The sequence below is a fragment of the Ursus arctos genome, unplaced genomic scaffold (genome assembly GCF_023065955.2).
Source record: "Ursus arctos isolate Adak ecotype North America unplaced genomic scaffold, UrsArc2.0 scaffold_1, whole genome shotgun sequence".
NCBI lineage: Eukaryota > Metazoa > Chordata > Mammalia > Carnivora > Ursidae > Ursus > Ursus arctos.
This window is the reverse complement of record NW_026622763.1, coordinates 90,477,598-90,497,213: the sequence shown is the minus strand read 5'-3', so window position 1 is coordinate 90,497,213 and position 19,616 is coordinate 90,477,598. Positions and strand designations below refer to the sequence as shown.

General features: G+C 56.1%; 1 protein-coding gene across 20 annotated transcripts in view; it reads left to right on the top strand.

Moving 5' to 3' along the window:
* TNS1 (tensin 1) overlaps positions 1-19,616 on the top strand; it is a 213,126-nt gene that overhangs the window by 65,057 nt on the left and 128,453 nt on the right. Inside the window, exon 1 of one of the 20 annotated variants that reach the window (XM_057304704.1) lies at positions 14,261-14,470. The exons of the other annotated variants lie outside the window; for them this stretch is intronic. The gene's annotated coding sequence lies outside the window, so the exon portion shown is untranslated. Of the gene's footprint in view, positions 1-14,260; positions 14,471-19,616 lie in introns of those variants that run through there. 20 annotated transcript variants of the gene reach the window in all.

The window sequence follows — 19,616 nt, the reverse complement described above, 5'->3', positions numbered from 1 at the left end:
TTCTCCCTCTCGTTCTCTCTCTCTCTTTCTCAGATAAATAAATAAAATCTTTTTAAAAAAGGATGTATAGGCGTACTGTACAATTATATATTTTACATTTCTTTTAATATGCAAAAATACTAAAAGAAAATTGTTGAGCCATGTTTCCAACTAAAATCATCTTAATACCACACTTCCCTGCTGTGTGTGTGCGTGTATGTGCGTGCGTGTGCGTGCCTGTGTGCGTGTCAATTCTCCATTGTGGGAGATTTAAAACATATACAGAAGTAACCAGAATAGCATAATAAACTCCTTTGTACCCATGCTCGACAACCATCAACTTCTGTTGTTTTTGTTTCATCTGCCCCCCTCACTCCCCCCCCCCTTTTTTTTTGCTGGAGTGTTTTTAAAGCAAATCCCAGACATTATATCATTCCACTGTAAGTACTTCACTATGTATCATTAACAGATAAGGACTTTTAATTTTAACATTACCATAATACCATTATTACAGTCAACATAATTAATAACAATTTCTTAGGAGCAGTTAATACCTAGTGTATGTTCAATTTTCCCTGATTATCTCAGAAATGTCTTGTTTCAGTTTGTTTACATCAGGCAGATGAACGTGGAAACTCTGCTCTTGTCTGTTTCTGGAATAGTCAAATATTTACATATATTCTTGCCTCTGTCCCTTCACTAATCAGCTGACGATATGTGATCACTTTTCTGATGGGTCCTCATTCCTTAGTTTCTATCCCTGGCCTCTCCCTTGCAGGTTTCTCCACAGGCTTCCAGCTGGGGTCTCTGTCCAGCTGGATGTGAAATCGGATCCCAATATCCCTCCCATCTCAGCTTCCCCTCTCTGGCCTTGGCCTACAGGTCCGCTGCCCTGTCCCCAGGAAAGAGGGGGCTCTGGAAGGAGGGGCGGTGGAGAGAGAGTGGCACCCCAGGGTGAAGTTGGGAGGGAGGGGAGAGCTCACACGTCTGTGTCCCTTGATGCCTCATCTGATACATATTGTGTCCCTGAGATGTCCTTGTAAGGCTGCCTGGCTTGCTCAGAGTGGGGGGGAGTGTGGGGGTGGCCAGCAGGCGACGCTGAAGGGGCTGCCCGCCGGCTGTGGGGTCACACGGCTCTGGGAAGCAGCTGCCTTACCAAGCCAGTGGCTGGGGGCGGCCAAGTCTTCATGGGAACACACCCCCTCTTTCAGCCTCCCTCCCCACTGCGACCCCACCTCCTGTGTCTCTGTGCCCTCTGCCTTCATCGCCAGCCAAGGTCCTGGCCTCTTGGAGCCTGGTTGGCTGGTGTCAAGCTCGCGATGCTGCTCTGATCGTCCCTGATCCCATCTCCTTGGGGCTGGGAAAGTCACGCCCCAGAGTCCCCGGGGCCTTCTTCCTTCCGTTCTCCCTTTGCTTCTGAGGCCTCTGGTCTCAGCCCTGCTGCTTGGCAGGGCTCCCTCCGGGGGAACTGAAGAGATAGGGATACTTGGGTGCCCTTCTTGGCTTTTTTTTTTTTTTTTCCCAGCAAAAAGGAAACCTGGCGCCTTCGGGAAGCCACAGCCCCTCTCTGGGCCCCACTGTTCTCATATGAGAAATGTCCAGAACAGCTCTTGACCTCATTGACTGGGTTGCCAAGAGGGATACTTGAGATTTAGGTGTGTGTGTGTGTGTATCTGTGTGTGTGAGTGTGTGTGTGCACGCACACACAGAGACTTTAGAACTGCTGCCCCAGAGCAGGGTTGGGCTACAAGGTAAGAAAAAGAAGTGTTGGCTGCCTGGGCTTACCAAGGTACACCAGAACTTTCTAGCTCCTGGCCTCTGTAGCAACCACGTCTCTTAGCTTTCCCTATTGCGTCTTTCCTTTAGGGACCTCAGGTTCCTTAAATTTTTCTTTCTCTTTCCCGTCTGTTCTCTCTGTGACCCTTCTGGGCCCCTGAGGACTCTATATGTTTATGTCATCCTCAGGATCCTGCCTTGTTCCCCGAGGCCCAGCCCTTCGTCCTGATCCTCCAGCCCTAAAATCCAAAGGCCTCTCCCTCTTAACTCCATGGGTGGGGGAGCCCCTTTCTCTGTCTTCACAGCTCCATTTCCTCCCAAGCCCTCGGGATCTGCGGGTTTGAGAGCTCAGAGTCTCCTGTCCCCTGTCCCAGGGATACTCCTCACTCCTCAAGGCAGCTGCAGATGCCCCAGAACGTCCCCTAACACCTGACACTTTTGTGGGGGTATTGCCCTTGTGTGTGTGTGTGTGTGTGTGTGTGTGTGTGTGTGTGATTGCGAGTCCCCCTTCTGAGCCTGTAATGAACACGAATCTTTTCCCCGAGAAAGGTGATCCCAGAGATGTCCCTGATCCACCTGGGGGCCCTGGCTGATTTAAGAGTCAGCCAGGAGGGGGGATGGTTTGAGGTTCTGGGAAGAGCCCTGGCTTAGGAGCAGGAAGACCTGGGTTCAAATTTGGGGTCTCTTCCTTCCTAGCAGTGGGGTCTCCGTGGACTTCAGTCCCTTCCCCTGCAGGACACAGTGATGTCGCTGAGTGGTGGTGAGCACGGGTGTGGTGAGGCGCTGAAACAGCCCCGGGCAGGAGGCGCCCCGCCAGAGTGGTGGTACTTAGGGGTGGGGGCATGTGGGGTGTGTGCCCAGCTTGGGGCTGGAAGGCACACCGGTCCTGTAGGTTAGCCTGCCTCTCAGGATGGACACACACGTCCCCTCTTGCCCTGCGTGTGTGTCTCTGTGGGGAGACCGAGGCTCACCGTGGGGCTGGGGTCCCCGGAGAGGGGAGAGTGGCAGGCCCCCGGCCAAGGTGTGTGTGCTGGCGGCGCCGGCTGCTGGGGCTCCTCCAGGACGACGCTGCGGGTGGGTGGAATCCACAGGGGTGAGACAGCGAGGCCAGAACGTGCCGAGGATGCTTGGGGCCGCTTATCTCAGGCCAGGAATGCACTGCAGTGTTCTTAGCCGACGGCCTTCTTGCCTTTGGGGTAACCACCCGGGGGGCATGGCAGACATCTGTCCGGTTCTGCCTGTCCAGACAGTCCGCGGATGCCTACGGCAAACCTCCGATGGCTGGGGCTCACGTGTCTGTGTGTGTGTGTGTGTGTGTGTGCACGCGTGGAAGTATGTGCATGGATCCGTGTGTATGTGTGTGCACGGGGGCATGTACCTGTGTGGGTGCCGGCGTATGTGTCAGTGTGGATTTTGGGGGGCCATTAGGCGTGGGAATGTGTGTGCAAAGAGGGTGCATGTGTATTCTGTACACATTTTCATGTCTGTGTGTGTAGTTGTGTATGTGCGTGTGAGTTTAAGCACATGGGCTTGCGTGTAGTGCATGGGTCCCTGTGCACACACGCACGGGTGTGTGTGTGTATGAGTGTGGGAGTGTGCAGGACTGTGTGGGGAAGCAGGAAGCCCTAAGGGGGCCTAGGGAGGGGAAGGACCGGGGGAGGCTGCTGACCCCACCAGGGCAGGACAGAGGCTGGGAGGCAATGATCTGATGTGTGGAGTGGACAGGAGGGGCTGCTTGGGCTCTTGAGGGGAGCTGGGCCACTCCCCTTGATTGGAACCTCTAAGGCAGCACGAACTGGGTCCACATCCTGCCTCTGTCACTCACACCGTCACTTGAGCAAGGGGCTCCTCAACTGCTCTAAGCCTCAGTGTCCTCAGTGCAGCGGTTGGGACACTAGCACCTGCCCGGCAGAATCAATGAGAGAGAAAAAGACAGTGCCTGGAACATCCCGGGAGCTTGATAAATGATAAAGTATCCCCATCATCATCACGATTATGGACTCCTCTGTCTGCCTCACATCTGGCCTTGGCAGTCCCTCTGTGCTTGGGACCCCTGGGCAGGATGGGGGACCCCCCCCCCCCCCGCTCAGCCCCCCCTCCAGCTCGTCCTGGCACAGCAGTAAGATGGAGGCCCAGAGAGGGTGCAGACTGGCCCGGGATCATCAGGGAGCCGTGCGTAACTGTGAGGACCCAGCCTCTGGCTCCTGGCAGCTCTTCCCACCCCCTGCACTGCCTCGTTCCCATTTCTGGGGTGCCAGGCTGGAGAGGCAGGGAGAGTCTGGCAGGCTTTCTCACTTGGGTCGGCTGCTGCCGATAGCCCAGGACCCATCTATTCATGACTGGAGCTGTTCTACAGGATCGAAGTTTCCTCTCTCTGTCCTAACTGCCCTCCCGTGAGTCTTCTGTTTTCCAGCTCCCTTGATCCTGCTGCAGATCCTCTCTCAGATGGGGATGAGTTGGCCCCAAGGAGGGCAGGGCCCAGAATCCTCACCCCCTTGCCCAGCCCTGCCCAGGAGAGCTGGCCATCTGGCTCTGGACTTAGGTCCTCGCACCTGGTTGGGCTGCCCGAGCTCCACCTTCCGCTGCTGACTGTGGCCAGACGGGGCAGAATTCCTAGGAAGCACTGGACCCATTTAGAGCTGAGCCCCCACCTGCCCTTCCTCTGCCCCTGCCAGCACATCCCACATCCTCTCCCTCGGCCCTGCTAGGCCTCTCTGGACCTCCCAGGTGCCAGGACAGCTGCCTGCCCTCGGGAAGCGGGCCCCAGGGTGTCGCCAGGACTGTGGAGGCGGGAGCGGGCACTTTGGCGCCTGGGCACGGTGGGCGGGGTGGGCAGGGGCAGGTGGGATCTGCCAGGATCCCTCAGCCTGGGCAGGCGGTGGTTGCGCTGGACACCAGCCAGGGGAGACTTGTTCCTCATAACCATCACCAACTACCTGGAAGGAAAAGAGAAAACCAACAACAAAACAACCATCAAACTTTTTTTTTTTTTTTTGGAACCTGCGCTAAATGGCCGATTGGCTGTACATTATTAAACAGGCAGCTGGAGATCTGCCAGGGGTAGGGTGCGTGAGCCAAGACTCACAGCTTGAACACAACGTTCCTAGGAAAATAGTCACCCGTGGGGTCCCTGGGGAGGAGCACCCAGAGGGAGGGCCTCCAGCTGGTGACCCTTGCCCTGCTCACCCTTCCTGCCCCAGCCTCCGTTCTGGTCCTTGGTGGAGAGCAGGACTGGGCTGCACCTGGAGACCAAGAATCCTTTATCGGGCCCTGTGGGCCCCTCACCACCCCAGGGGCCCGAGCCCCTCTTTCCTTCCTCATGGTGAAATGGATACGGTCCCGTTTCCATCCCCACATGGGCGAAGCCAGAAACGGCTCTCCTGGGGGCTAGTGTGATACAGGGGCCTGAGCACTGGGGAGGGAGCTGGACACATGGTTCTAGGGTTGGCTCCATTGAGTTCCTCCCTGTGGTGACACTGCGACTCCCTACTTGTCCTTTCTGGGCTCCAGTTTCCATTTAACTACAGTGAGAGGATTGGATTAGTCAACTCTACATTCTTGTCAATGTCTGTGAGCCTCACTTGGGCGGCCCTGGGGAGAGCCTGGGGTGATTGTCTCCCAGAGTTGGGGGCCCTTCTTGCCCCATCCCTGGTCCCATCGGTGACACCAGGAGCCATGTCTCAAGCAAGCCCTGATGGGAGGGGCTGGCCACTGGCCCCATTCGCATCTTTTCCCGGCCACCTTGAAGCCAACCAGGCTAAAGTTCAGATGTCCGAGGGTGACAGCAAGTGGAGAATAAGCTGGGGGTCTGGTGTTTGGGTGACTACCATCTTGGGAAACCAATGCTGCGCTAGGGTAAACGGATGAAAAGCACAGTATGGGGTCCGGGTCACCACCAGGGTGGGCCTGCTACCTTCTGCCCGGTCAGGCTGCTGCTGGCATGTGTGTGAGGGGTCAGTGGATTGGGAACCGGTCCTAAGGAACCCTCCTGAACCTCTTGGCGATAAGATGGCGTGGTGCTTGAGAGTACAGCCAGGGCTCGGGCCTGTCGCCGCTGCCCCTTTGCTGTTGTCTTCCTGGCTTCGGATAAGTGACTTTGCCTCTTGCGTCTGAGCTCCCTCCACCGTTCAAAGTGGGGTTAGAAGGACATCTCCCAGGGCTGTGGTGAGGAGGGAACGAGCTAAGAAGGCACGTGCGGGGTTTATAACGGGGCCTGGCGCATACTAAGGGCACATGAGCTATCAGGGTCTATGCCGTCCCTCCCTCTGGCTTTCTGCTCTTTCCCCTTGCACGCTCGGCATTCTTTGCGTTCAGTGTTGAGGCTTCTATTTGTGTGGTGTCTCCTCTAGACCAACTGCTCCCGAGGGTGGGCGCTCTGTCTGGCTTCGCTCGGGGTCCACCCGTGGGGCCCCCGCTGGGCCTGCCCCACTGCAGGCCCTCAGGAGCGTTTGTGGAAGGAAGGGGTGAGTGGATGCACGGCTGACGGCCGACCGGGATGGGGTCAGGAGCCGGGAAACAACCGAACAGCTGGAAGGTGGAGAGAGCCAGAACCTGTGGCAGAGCTGGGAATGTCCATCCTGTGAAGCGAGTACTTGGGGGAGATTGGGAGCTCTGTGTGTGTGTGTGTGGGGGGGGGAGAGATAGAGAGAGAGAGATTTCTGAATAAAGCTTTAAAGGGACTTGTTCTCTGCAGCAGAACCAGGGGGCACACTCACTGGAACTTTCCAACCTCAGCAGGGTGTGGGGAGAACTCCGAGGGCCCGGTGTGCGAGAGCTGAGGCTGTGAGCGAGCATCTGTCGGACACAGGATGTTGATGGCCCTGAGGTCCCTGCGGACATGCCGCTCAGGGAGGAGAGTCGTGGCAATCATAGCTGACGTCTCTGAGCGTCCATTTCCTTCTCTGTAAAATGGGGTTAATAATGGTCAATACCCATATGGTTGTTAGGATGATTAAAGTTAATATCCACAAAGCTCTAGGAATAGTGCCCGGCACATGGAAAACACTCAATAAATGTGTTTATTAAATAGGGCCTAAGAGACACACAGGAAGCAGAGACGGATCGTGACTCCGGGGTGAGGATGGTGGTGGTTTCTCTGAAGGAGGAGGGTGTGGGGGAAGCTGGAGTATAGGGAGGGCTGCTCTGGGTCAGACTCAGAGTGGTTAATACTTTGCCTGAGGTCGCACAGAGAGGGAGGGGGGTGGCCAGACTTCGGAGATGGTCCGTGCAACACCAAAGCCTAGGCTCTTTCCCCTCCATCTCTGGGCCTCAGTAGGATAGGGCCGGGTTTCCCTGGCTCTCAAACTCCAGGAGGGATGGCACCGCATTTCAAGGTGAAGCGGAGAGATTATTATCTTCAGGGGTGGAAGCTAAGTGCTCAGGTGGAAGTCTCCAGCTCTGTCCAGCCCTGGAAGTGCTACATAAATAAGACAAAGATGGGGAGGAGGTGGGAGTAGGGTGAGGGCTGCAGTTTTCAGCAGCCCACAGCCACGGAGCACAGAGCAAGAAGTAGGCATAAGAAGAACGCTGGAGGCATGAGGCTCAATGTTAAGGAGAAGGAATGATGATGGGAGGGTTGGTTGGGGGGTGAGGGAAAGGAAGTCGATGCACAGAGGATGAGGTGGAAGGCCATGCGGGTGATGAGAGACAGGACCAACCCAGTCATGGCAGGACCCGGGCCACGGGCAGCTCCACACTTCGGGCAAGGGTGCCCATCTGGGGCCGGTTCCCGCAGCGCAGTGGCGAGCCGTGAGTCTGGGGGGTGGGAGGCCAGTTGGCCAGCACAAGAGCCTGCCTGGGACAGCATGTGCGAGCCAAACATTCAGCCACCAGCCTGGCTCCTCGCCTCCCCTAGCTCAGCAGCCAGCTTGGCGAAAGGTCAGCTCTCGTGCCGGAGCCAGCACGCTCCCTACTGATCAGCGCCCACAGGCCTGGCCTTGTCAGGATGCTGTTTCGTCCTTCGCAGCAGCTCAGCCCCTGACTGATTCTGCCTTTTGGACATTCAGAGATGAATGGGAAATGGTCCCAGGCTTCAAGGAATTGACAGATGAAGGGGCAGAGACACAAAGGAGGGGTATGCGGGCAGTAGAGTTTGCCCTGGCCTGCTTTCCAAGACAGCTTTTTTCAAATACTTGACAATGTATGCTGTGCCCTTTTTTTTTTTTTAATCATCTGAAGCAAAAATTGGGCACAATTTCTTTAACCTTTCTCGTACTTTGATTCAACAAATACTTACTGAATGTCTGCTGCTGTCTTGTTCTGGATGCTCTTTGGTTTATAGAGTACAGGAGAGGACTTGACACTTCTGATGGTGTCTGAGAGGCATGGAGTAGAGTGGCACTCTCATCTCCTTTGGTCTACATTCTATACCTCTGTTAATGCAACCCAAAGAGCACGTGACTTTCGGTGACAGCCATATCCTACTGAGAGCTGAACTGAATTTGTTTTCACTAAATCTTAGACCTTTCCTTGCATGAACTGTTTTTTGTTATTGCACAAACTATTATTAATTCAGGGTTTTTATTTTATGAGTTTTGAACCTTAGTTTAGGACTTGACCTCAAGAGAAATGTTCCCTTACTAATTCTGGCCTGTTTATAAAGTTCGTTTTGCATTTTGGTTCAGTTACGTGCCTTCTCTTCCTTTTGCTTTTTTACCTTTGTGTACTTGGTAAGCCTCTGGTCTAAGTCTTCATCTAAGTTACTGATAAGTATGTTGGACAAGCCAGGGCAGAGGACAGAGCCCTTTGGCAAGTCGGGAAGTTGACATTGATCTGTTAATCAACACCCCTTGGCTTGCTGGCTAGGAATCTACTCGGCTCTCTATCTCGTCTCCAAGCATTTCATCATGGCTCCTGCCAACACCTTCCTGAAATCCAGATAACCTAAGGTGTGGGGGATCCCCGACTGTCCTGTCCGGGCTAGGGACCTTGTAATAGTGGGGTTAGGGTAGTGGGCGTGCTGTGTGAGGGAGGGCTGTGGGTTCTCTGAAAGGATCCAGGCTGAAGCCGGTGATAAGTGCTGGTTTAGGCTTGAGAGGAATCCTGTCCTAGAGGCGATTACAGCCCAGAGCTCTTAGAGCTTTAAAATTGGGTTTCTCAGGGGAGACAGGGATTTGTGTGCAATGAACTGGCACAGCAGGGACTTTCTGCCAAGGACCAACGTCAGCCTAAAAACATGTTCCAGGAATCTTCCGAGGGACCTTAGAGGTTGTCAGATGAGGGGATGGAAGCCAAGAGGGACCAAGAGTGTCCTCTGGTCACCAAGGCATTGGTGGCTGGACAGGGCTGGAACCCAAGGCCCTGACTCCCGGTCTGAGGCCTTGGGACTGGATCCAGTGCCTTTCCTGGCTGGAAACTGAGGCAGGCTCAGGAAGGAGGGGCTGCCAGCATGTGTCTTAGGCACAAGTTGTTGGCGGGCTGTTTTTCTCATGCTTCTCCTGCTCTTTTGATCCTCTGCCCCCAGAATAGGGGCGTAAACCTGAGAGTAGGAAACCAGAACGTGGAAGGCTGAGCGTGTCTCCCTCCCTAGGGGAGAGTGTGGTGCAGGGCTGAGGCTCTGCCCAGTTCTGCACTCAGGGAGATGCTGGGAATGCATGTAAATGAGATGCAAATGGGGTGGACAGTGGTGAGGAGGGGGTGCCCCTGCTGCTTCCTCAGTCTGGCCTGAGTTTTGAGGATGACAAATAGAAAAGGAAGAGACTTGTGACCTGGGCTGTGGCACCCAGCATCAGGAAGGAAGGGAGAGGGGCTCTGTGGGGCAGCAGGGTGGGGCGTGGCTTCTGGAGCTAGCTCTAGGGGAGAGGGAGTGCCAGCTGAGGGGGGGGGGTTCCTAGGAGATGTCCCTGAGATTAAGGGTCCTGGGAGGAAGCCCCACTCATCTCTAGCTGTGGGGGGGAGGGGCGGTCAGAAGAGGGAGGATAGAACCCAAGGCACAGACATTGACCAAGTGCCTAGGGTGTCCCCCAGGGCCTGGCTCCAAGCCAGCTGTGGTGTGGGCCAAGCAGGATTCTGAGGCCCAGGGTCTCACCCCTTGGGACCTGAGCATGTGGCCTTGCCTTCTCTGTGGTGGAGAGGGAGGAAGAGAGTGGGGGCCAAGGGTGCTAGAGGGGGTAGCTCCAGCACCTCCCAGGAAGATGGGGCAGCCAGTCCCTGCCTGCTGGATGGTGGTCTGCTCTTAGCTCTGCTCAGTGTGGGAAGGAGCCGGGGGTCTGGCCCTGCAACAGCGGGGGTTAAGTGACATGTTGCTGTCCAGAGGGAGCACAGGGACCTGGAAGCCCATGTGTGTCAGGCAGTGAGACAGCCTTGAGTTGAGACACTTGCGTTCAAATTCTGTTTCAATGAACCCTGTGGTTTTAGGTAAATCGCTTAACTGCTCTGAGCCCGTCTCTAAGACCTGGGTAAGAATTATAGCCATTTCCCAGGTTTTAATGGAAAACCACGTGCGAAAGTTTTGGTGCAGGGTAGACCCTCAAATCTTGATGCAAATGGAATGAGGGAAAACAGGGGAGCAGCTCTGCGCTGCCCATGGGGCTCAGAGGCCAGAGGAATCCGGATTCAACATTCTCAGGCCATCTTTCCCTTGCCTTTATCTTTGCCCTTTCTTCTCTGTCTCTGTGTGTCCCTTTGTCCTCCTTTGTGTCACATCCCCTCCTGTTCCATTGGAAGTGCCTTACTCAGCACCTGGCCCCGACAGGCACAATTCACTTTCCCTGTTCTTCTCAATGGCTGCTCTGTGGCTCCGTGGTGCTGTCCCACCACCCCCAGCTTCGTCTCTTTCCTCCTTCTGGGTCTCTGTTTCTGACCCCCTCTTTGTCCTGCTCTCTCTCCTCCTGGCTTTCCTGCCCTCTGTTTCTCCGGCTTCTATCTTCCCTCAACAAGCATCCATTGACTCCTCGCTAGATGCCAGGCGCGGGCCTGCTCCTTTCTGGGCCCTGTGTCTTTCCCTGCCTCCTTGCTGCCCGCTTCTCTCCCTCCCGCCCCATCGGCCTCCTGCCCTCCCTCCCCCCCAGCTCCACAGGCTCCAACACTGGTATTATTCAGTTTTATGAGAAACCCCCAGGCCTACCCCTGAACGGACCAACCGCAACTAGAACCAGATGTGCAGTCCTGCACTTGGGGAGGGGAGGGAGGGAGGGTGAGAGGAGGGAAAGGGGCATGGGCTGGTTTAGGAGGTGGGGAGGGGTGGGGGGGATGGGAGATGGGAAACACTGGGAATCCCTTGCCTGCTTTGGCTCCAGAGAGGAGTGCTTCGAGGAGGGGAGGGAAAAGGGGCTAAGGAGCCTTCTGTAGAAAGGAGCTCTCACTCCGTGTGTGAGTGTGTTTGTGTGTGTGTGAGTTTGCACGTGCCTGAGTGCAGGCGTGTGAGATGCTGGGACTGACACTGGGGAAAGCTGGGTGGGGTAGTTGGGGGGGGGGATGATCAGCTGTGGGACAGCTCTTGGAAATAAAGGGGAAGGCTACTCTTTTGCTTTGAAATCCTCAAGCTCCTTGACTTCCAGTCTGTGTGGTTTCTAGAGACTTGCTGAATTGGTGCTGGGCAGGAAGGCTGGGAGCGAGGGGTAGTGTTGGGGTGGAGGATGGAGCGCATTACCCCCCCTCCCCCAGCTCCTTGCAAGCAGCTGAGGCCGGCATCTCTCAGAGCTGCCCCCCCTCCCATCTGCTGCAGACATGGGGTGGACGGGATGTGCCCGGGACATCGTGGACGTGAGCCTCATGTCTTAGCATGGTCAGTTTTTCCAATGGTCAGTTTTTTATACAGCTTTGAAAATAAAAGTCTGCCAACAATTGTCTTGGTAAGTCTTGTGCCGAATTAAGCATTTGAAAGTGCTCTTTTATTCTGTTTGTAACCAATCATCCATCCATCAGTCTCTCTACTATTCAGTTATTCATTCTGCATTCGTTGAGAATCTGTGTGTCCCCCTGTGCTGGGCATTGAGCACGCTAGCATAGGGGAAGGGAATGATGAATAAATCTTTGCTCGACTCACGGGGAGATCTAGAAGTGCACCCAACAAGTGAGTGTCCTGGTGTTAATGGATGAGCAAGAGCCTTAGGTGTTCAGAGGAAGGGACAGGACCTACCCAATGGAGCAGGAGCAGAGGGACCCAGGGAGGATGTGGCTTTTGAATTGAGGCCCTATCACTGGTAGAGAACAGAGGCAATTGCTCCTTGAAAAGGCTCCGAGGTGAGGCTGTGTCACCGAGCACACTTCTGCAGAGCTGCTTTGGATCTGGTAGGCAGTGGGGAGCCTGGGACAGTTTGGTGTCGATCAGGGTGACAGCGGGTGTGGGTTAGAAGGAGGAGATGGGGAGGGTGGCCCTGGAACCAGATGTGCAGTCCTGCGCTTGGGGATGGGGAGCTGCTCTGTGGCCCAAGATGGGGGTGGGGTTCCCACTTGTATGGCAGACTCCCCATCCCCCTCTAGAGGAGCCCCGATTGCTGACATGGGATCTCTCACTTCCCTCACCTATCAGGGCTGTTCCAGACCCCTGGGCCACCCTTGGTTTGCAGGGGTTGCAGGGTTAGCAGGACAAGGCTATCAGGATTCACCTTTGCCCCAGAGTTGGGGCCAGTGAGGGCTGGGCAGGGAACCAGGCTGGGCAGGTCTCTCCACACAGTCCTCAGGCTCAGAGACACACTCAGCAGGGCACATTTCTCCCATCTCTGTCTCTGCCAGCACCCTCACCCTCTCAGACTGAGGCCACCGGCGAGGCTGGTAGGTGCTGCGATGCTGGGAACCCAGGCTTTCCACCCAGACAGGGGTGAAGTAACCTAGCTCTGAAGGCAGGGGTGGGTGCAATGATGCCACTGTCTCTACCCTGTCCACACAGGGTCCTGGGAAGGTGCCCCTCTTCCTTGAATCCTCAAGGAGTTCACTGTCACCAAGGCCAGGGGGTGGGGTGGGGAGGAAGGCAGTCCTCTAGAGGGAAGTTTGACCATTGCTGGCCCCAGATGCCCCCACATCTTTCCTGAAGCCGTTTGTCCCTCCTCTGGGCCTTCCCTGTCACTTTACTCTTTGGAAAATTGAAGCCTGGGGAAGGATTTGGCTGAATTAGTAAATTAGAGTCTTAGAACTGGAAGACATCTTGAGGACCTTTGGATTCAAACTCATCGGACAGCAGGGGAACGGAGGCTCAGAGATGCAGGTCACTAGCCCAGGACCTCCCACAAAGGCGGCCCAGATGGGGAAGAGAAGGGCCTTTCGTCTCTGGAAGGCTGAGTGGTGGGGAGCTTGGCTCTGGAGCAAGCTTGTCCAAGGCTGAGTTTCCACTCAACACCATCCTGTGTGGTCTTGGACAAGTCACCTAACCACTCCAACACCACTTTTTCAGCTAGAATAAGGGAGAATCGAAGATTAAGTGAGAGAGAATATTCTTTAAGTGCCTGGCATGCGACAGGTGTGCAGCAAATGACTTTTCCCTTCCACTCAAAATAATCCTGTCCGCTTCTTCACTCTTATTTAAATGGTACTTCAAACTTTTCTAATCACGTTTCCCCTGGTATTTGTAATTATAAAAAAAATTTGTGCATATAGAACAGTTGAAAGGATTATATGGTAAGCTTCCTAGATTCTGTCATGAATTCTTTGGTATATTTGCTTTATCACATTTCTAATTGTCTCTCCCTCCCTCAGTCCTTGTTATTGTTTGCTACATTTCAAAGAGAGCTGAAGCATACACCTCATTAACTAGAATTCACATCACTTTTTAAAAAAGATTTTATTTATTTATTTGAAAGAGAGATAGCAACAGAGATAGAGAGGGCTCAAGAGAACAAGCAGGGAGGAGAGAGAAGCAGGCTTCCTGCCAAGCAGGGATCCCCAAGCAGGACTCGATCCCAGGCCCCCAGGATCATGACCTGAGCCAAAGGCAGGTGCTTAACCAACTGAGCCACCCAGGTGCCCCCACTTCACATCACTTTTGAAAATACAGTCACAGTTGCCTTAACTCAGCCGAGAGAAAAAAGCAGGGACTGTTATCCCAGATTTGACAGATGAAGAAAAAACAGGTTCAGAAATGAGATCCTAGGTCTCCTGTCACCAAAGGAGTTGGGATTGGTGGAGAGGAGGGTGCGCTGCAGAAACTGGGAGTTGCTCTTCCTATGATTATCATTGTCATTACCATCTGACCAAACATCCTTCTCCAGCCGGCAGTCCTTTGGCCATTTCTCTGCAGCTGTGTCTCTTCCCTGGGGTCCTGGACCTCTTGACCACCTGTCCCCTTCCCTGGTTTCTGCCCCCAGGCCCTCTGACGCCTCCCTGCAGTTCCTGGCGAGGCTGTTGGGCCGGTGGCTGAAGGAGGGGAGGCCAGAATTCGGGGCTCACTGGGGTCCCAGGCGTGTGTGCCTGCCGCCCAGCCCCTGAGCTGGGAGCTGGGAGCTGGGAGCTGGGAGCCGAGCGCTTCAGGGGTTAAAGGAGGCAGCGGCGGGCGGGCTGCTGGCCGGCTCCGGGAAGGAGGGGAAGGAGGCGGTGCGCCCGCTAGCCCGCCCGCCGCCAGGGGAGGGAGCCGGGCGAGCAGCGCCCTGGCTCAGTTGCTCCCAGCAGTGGCCCTGGGACCAGCTCCACTCCCTGCCCACTCCTGCCCGGACGCAAGGCTCGCTCACACCCTCTTCTCGGCAATCAGCTTCTGGCCGGCCACAGCTGCTGCCCCGTCATTGCCCACTGCTCTGTCCCGTGAGTCCAGACACCCACCCCACCCGGTGGCTCTTCTGTTGGAAAGGTGAGTGGTGTGTGTGTGTGTGTGTGTGTGTGTGTGCGCGCGCGCGCGCTGGCTTGTCCTATGGATGCTGTCAGGACCACCGATCCTGTAAATTAGGGGAGGGGGAGGTCAGCTCACCCGGTCACATGTCCCTGGGCTAGGCTAGCCCCCAGAGGCCAACCTGTCAGTCCTCTGCCTTCAGGGTCTGGTTCTGGCAGGGATGTCTGGGGTGCGGTTGTCCCTGCTCTGAGAGACCCATCAGAAGGAGTTTCCTTTGCTCGGGAAGTTGCTGGTGTCAGTGGCCGCTTGAGACTGAGGCCGGCAGGGCGAGAGGGGGAGGTCGGGAGAATCCATCTCTTCCCCTACCTGCTGCCCATCCCAGGGCTGTCTCGGAGAGAACCCTGAGATGCAAGCCTGGACATTTTTTCTCTTCGTGTCTCCCTGCCACCCACTGGAGCTGCTCCTGGGCCCCGTTCTCCTCCTTGGAGCTCTCCTTGCTCCCGCCTCTCATCTCCCAGAGGGCCGGCCAAGCTGCGAAGGAGGGTCAGGCAGGCCTGGAAGGGTTTCCCTGGCTGCACTGCCCTCAGCTTGGGTCCCTGGGCACAGGGCACAGCCTGGCATGAGTGCCCCCTGCTGCCCTCCCCCAGCCAGCAGCTCTTATTTGCTCCTTACCCTTCTGGGCAGAAATGGCTCATCCAGGTGGTTAGGGAACAGACACAGGGCAGCAGCCGCCTTCCACCCTCTCTCCTCCCTCTCTTCCCGCCCCCATCTCCTCCTCTGACCCTCTGGTGCCCCGCCGGCCACCCCTTCCCAAGTGGGAGAGGCTCTGCAGAGCTAACCTCAGTGTCTGGCCCCCACCCCCCAATTCAGGACGAGTTGTTTTTAGGCTGGCCACTGTCCTAGAAGAGAAAACTGGGAGGGGGTGACCTAGGGGTGACCAGGAGAAGCCTGCTGTGCTCCCAGGCGGGGCTCCCTGCAGGGGTGGGATGCGGTGAAGGGACGGGACGGGTGCTGGCTAGGGGTCAGGACAAGCAGTTGTGGGATGAGGCTCAGAAGAGGAACTGGAAACCAGGGTTCCAGAGTCTTTGGGGACAGGGGTTTCTCTTCTGGAAGCTGCAGAACTTCTTCCATGTGGCAGAGTCAAAGCAGGGGGGTCAGGAGGGCGTGGGGAGCACACTCTCTTTCCTTGAGTCTCTGCTGGGCCCCTTCCTGAAGCTGCCTGGGTGGGGTGGGGACCATTGTGGCTCAGACTTGGCCTTAAGTTGCTTCTCACCCTGCCAGCTGGCCGCTCCTCCTGTCTCCCCCACCCTCACTCTCCCCCAGGACCTCAGAACTTGCTGTCGCTGAGAGCCCCCCTGCCCCAACCCCTCTGGCCCAGGGCTGTGGGAACCTGGCTCAGCATGGGGAGCTGGGTGGGAGAGCTCTCACCCGGACCAGTGCTGGGATCCCAGGTTGGGGAAGGTCTCTGCCGGTGACAGGACCCCCAGAGCTGGGAGCCACGACTTTGCTCCGGAGCTGAGAATTACTGGTGGTGGAGGAGGCAAGGTGGGCCCCTCTGCTTGCAGATGCCTGTCTCTCCTTCCCTATCGCTCACTCAGTACTGCTCCATACTTCATTTTTCTCAGAGCCCCAGCCTAGGGTCTCCCATGGGGGTGGCAGCATCCAGAATTATAAACACCGGGAGCTGGTGACTGGAGGCTGGGTGGGGGTGGGGGGGCTGGCTGGGGTGTAGGTGAGTTCAGAGCCGATCTCGCTATTGGGTGAGCATCTTCTCACCTTTGACGGACTATAGCAGACGACCTGGAGTTTGGGACTTCTCAGTGCCCTGTTTGTACTGAGGTAGGAACAGGAAGCAAAAAGGGAGAATGGATTTTTGTTGGGTGAAGGAAGCTTGGCTCAGGTTTAACGAAGGGGTTCTTAACCAGCCTGGCTGGTCAGTGGGAGAATGGGCTGCCTTGTAAGGTAGTGAGCTTCCCGTCCTGGGGGGAGTTCAGACAGAGGCTGGAAAACAGCTTGGAAGGATTCCTGAGCTGGGATGCGGTTAGGAGAGATGACCCTGATGGTCTCTTGGGATGCTGAGGTCCTGGGATTCTTGGAGTCAGGAATTCTCTGACACCCGGAATGGGGGAGCAGGAAGGCGGTGGCCTCCAGCCTGGGGCGTGGGCACTACCTCCTCCTCCTCCCTGCCAGTGTTTGGGGAACAGAGCCTGACGCTGTCCTCGCACCCATTGCTCACTCTCCTACCAGGTCTGCCCCAGCTGCTTCCTGCAAAGATTCTGAGTTTCTTCCAATTCTTCCTGTCTCACCCCAGCCTTGCCCTGCTGGTTAACCCCACGAGGGCCAGCACAGACCTGTGGGCTGTGCGATGTGGTGCCGAATGGAGGGGGCGAGCTTGCCCCCTCCCCTCTTCAGTTAGAGCCCATGCTCCCAGCTGAGGGGGCTAACTGGGGACCAGCGTGGGAGGATTAGGGGCAGGAGTGTGCTTCGAGGTTTGGCAGCTCAAGCCCCTGCCCAGTTTGTCTTCCTCTACCACTCCCTTCATGGGAAGGGGCCTCCCCAGGCTGCCTGGAGAAAGTGGGCAGAGGAACAGTGTCAAGATCTGAGATGCAGAAAGTTCCTGGGGTGGCCCTCACCTGAGCCTCAGTTTCCAAATTTGTGACATAACCCAGGGCTGTCAGGGCAGCTTGAAGTGGTTTATGTAAGTGGCAGCGGGGTTGCAAGGGAGGAGTGTGGGAGGAGCAGGTCACCTCACTCCCTCTACGCCACCTCTCCAGACCTGTTTCCCTGTGGGGTGGGCACCAGGAGGTGGGAGGAGAGGCAGGGTGGGGTTGGCGTTAGAGGTTTCTGAACACCACACTCTGGGAGGCTGGGGCTTTTCGTGATGGGAATGGCAAGGTGAGCTTCTGGGCTAGGCTCAGGACCCACCTGGGCTCTGTCCTTCCTGTCCCAGCCTGCATCTCCCCACAGCCCCTGTGACTCCTTTTCTCCTTAGTGGGGAGAGTGAAGGAGTAGGTCCTGAGGTCACCCCAGTCATCCCCCTGCCTCAGTCAGTCCTGGCTTCATCTGAGGATGAAGTCCTTTTCAGTGTCTAACTGGAGTCCGTTGTCCCAAGCCGGGACTAGATGAGGCTGCTGCGTCAGAATACAGTTTCCTCTGGTCTGACAGAGACCTGACAGAGGGGCAGGAAGGTGAGATGCTGAGTGTGCCCTTGAGCCTAGATGAGTCAGGGTCAGAGCTGCCACGGACGGCAGAGGTTCTCAGCTGCAGGCCGTTCTGGCTTCTTGGCTTATTTCTGGGGCCATGAGTCTCTGCCCAGAAAGGGAAGCTGAGGTCCAGCTGAGGGGTGTGAATTGGAGGGGGGCAGAGGAAAGCCCTCTCTGTTATGGGACTGAAAATAGCAAGTGGGTGTGATGCTGGGGGAGGGAGAGAGAGGTTTCCAGAGACTGGACGACTGTTGTCCCCATTGCTGTATTCCCATGGCCCTGGCTCTTAGCTTTCAAAGCCATTAGGCACACAGAGGTGTGGGCACCAGCGAGCTGGAACGAGGGTAGTCAGGTGGTGCGGCTGCCAGCCTTGCGGGCCATGCCCACCTCCCTGGGTGCTCTGCTCCATTATGCAAGGTCACACCTGGCCCTCCTTTCCTTCCTTTGCTCAAATTGCCTGCAGCACTTTCCCAAGAGGCAAGGTGGCAGGAGGCACAGCTGGGTCCCTAGGCTGCCTCTACACTAAGGTTGGTGACCTTGGCCGTCTTCCTACTTGTTTGTGCCTTGGTTTCCCTCAGAGAGATGGTCGGTCTCCGGAGAGTTGGAGCTTCGTGGGGTGGGGTGGTCGGTGGGCCCGAGCCAGTCCCTGGCGCTGCGTCCTCCAGGGCTAGTCTGGGGCTCTGTAATCCCTGCCTTTTTAGGGCCGGAGGCTTGTAGCTCAGGCCTGGGTGTTCTGGGAGGCAGGAGGGACTGGGCCAGGAGGGCGCAGTCCCGGGGAGCCGATGAGCAAGGGGGGGTGTGACAGTAGTGTCTGAGCAGAACCCTATCCGCCACCATGGTAAGGGGGAGTCCCAGTTTGAGGTCCAGCTTCCCCAGAAACCTTCCTCGGCCCTCTCCAGCAGAGAATATGGGACCCCTCAGTTTTCCTTGCAAACTTCCTGAGAGCTCACCCGTCTTCTGGCTGGGGTACAAGCTCCTTGAGGGCAGGCCTGTGCCTTTTGCCTCCCTGGTCCATGCCGTGCCTGGCAGAGTGTGCTTAGTACTAATCGACTGGCCGACGAGGGCACTGGAGTGAGGGATTTAGACAGGGCCTGGGGAGGATTTGCTGGGCCTGGAAATAGGGCTGTGTTGGTCAAGAGGTCTAGAGTGAGGCAGAAAATGTGACTCCGAAGGCCAGACTGCTGGGGCTCAATTCAGGCCGACCCTGTTTGTTAGCTGTGTGGCTTTGGCAAGTGGCTGAACCTCTCTGAGCCTCGGTTTCCTCATCTGAAATGTGGAGTAAGAATTGTACCTGTTTCAGGGTGTGGTTGTGAGTATCAAATGAGTTAGTTTATTTGAAACACTTTGAGCAGTGCCTGGCCCATAGTAAGGGACTGATAAATGTTAGTAATTATTATTCTTATGGGTCATAGTGGTGGTACTGCTGTTTCTCCAGGAGCTCAATTCTGGGTGGATTCTTTTCTCTCTCTTGTGGTTGTTCCATTCCTAAGACAGGAAGATTATGGAGCCAGAGAGTGGAGGAGATGGTGGCATCATTTTCCCTCAAGGGGACCCAGCATCAGAGCCCAGAGAAGAGACTCCCCCCCACCCCGCCCCCTAACGGCTGGAGCTGTCTCTTCCTCTCTGTGAGTGGAGAGAGGGGGGGTAGAGCTAAGGGGACCTCCCGAGGCCTTGTCTGCCCAGGGGAGCCGATGCAGAGCTGTGTTTATGGAGGACTCTGAGAAAGCTGCCGTCACTGTAAACAAGATGCGTTATTATAAACCAGTCCAAGCTCCCCTCCTTGGATCCCATCCCAACCCTTGATGAGAGTCACTGAATCAGAGACTCCCAGGCCTGGCAAGGACGTGGCTGGCCCGGCCTCCAGGCAGGCTACTCTTGACCATGGGCTATACCCATGGGGGTGGCATCTCTATTTTAAAGTGGGATCTCCAAGTAGCTGCTGCAAGTTGCTGTTTCTTATACCC